This window comes from Otolemur garnettii, unplaced genomic scaffold, assembly GCF_000181295.1.
Source record: "Otolemur garnettii isolate 467f Iridium unplaced genomic scaffold, OtoGar3 scaffold00212, whole genome shotgun sequence".
NCBI classification, from domain to species: Eukaryota; Metazoa; Chordata; class Mammalia; order Primates; family Galagidae; genus Otolemur; species Otolemur garnettii.
The window spans coordinates 1,857,712-1,858,955 of record NW_003852607.1 but is presented as its reverse complement, the minus strand read 5'-3'; the positions used below and the strand labels follow the sequence as shown (position 1 = coordinate 1,858,955).

The 1,244-nt window shown below is 35.4% G+C and overlaps 1 protein-coding gene across 1 annotated transcript in view; it reads left to right on the top strand.

The window, feature by feature from the left end:
• Window positions 1-1,244, top strand: part of LOC105888166 (zinc finger protein 480-like) — a 30,817-nt gene that overhangs the window by 28,416 nt on the left and 1,157 nt on the right. The window lies entirely within an intron of this gene.

Genomic DNA, 1,244 nt, shown 5'->3' with positions numbered 1-1,244 from the left:
TGTGGAATATCTTTTGGCATCCTTTCCATTTCAGCCTATATGTCTTCACAATTCAAAGTAGTCTCTTCTGGACAGGGTTTACTTGCAACCTGTTTTCTTCTGATTGCAAAGCTAAACCCTTTAATGTAACTGGTTATACGGAAGGCCGTTCTACTGCCATTGTGTCATGTGCTATCTGTAGCACATGTGCCATCTTCTAGCTTTGTCCTTCATTTCTCTCTTACTGACCTCTTCTGTGTGTTGTTGATTATTTGGTAATCACATGCTTTCATTCTCATTTCATTTTTTTTCTTTTTTGTATATGTTGTATAGAATTTTTGTGTACTCGCCATTACAGTTACACACAACATCATAAATTCATAGCATTCTGTTTTAAATATTAACAGGTTAAAATTTGGCCCCCAAACACTCCTCTCACTTTGTGTTATAGCTGTAGGAAGGAATTACTGAAGGAATTAATTCTATGTATATTTTCTTGTCATTTGTATATATATGTAGTATAATACTTAATTCCTGATTTTGTCTTGAAATGATAGAAAAGCATTTGATATAGAACTAGAGCAAAAAGCACAGTACTACATATTTGTATATATGATCATTTATTACTCTTTAATGGAGAACTTCATATTTTCTTAAGGGTTAGAGTTACTGAGTAGGATCCCCTTTTTTATACTGAAAGACTCATGTTTCCATTTCTATACCTCACGTCTTTACTACTAGTGATTCAGCTTTTTCTTTGGGAAAGACTAAAACTTATTTTTCATTTCTGCAAGAGAATGTCACTAAACAATGTATTCTTGCTTGAGATGTGTTTATTTTTTAAGCACTTTGAATGTATCATCCCACTGATACATTCACTTGGGGAAGATGGTAGTCTGTTTCTCAGACTAGAATGCCAGATCCATAGGTTCAATTTTCACTCTTTTCTTGCTTTCCTAGGAAGGAGCTGTGTATTAGGAAATGATGCAAGAAACGAGACTATGAAAAATCACCTATATTACACTGTCACTTCCATCTGCCTGAAATGGAACTATTTCAAGCTGAAGAGAAAATTTGTGAATATACTTATGTCAAAAAGTCTATCATCCATATTACCTCTGTTTTGCCACTTGCAAACAACTCTTCTTTTTTTTTTAGAGACAGTTTCACTTCGTCACCGTCAGCGTCACACCTCAACCAACTTCCAACTCTTGGGCTTAGGCAATTCTCTTGCCTCTGCCTCCTGAGTAGCTGGGACCACAGGC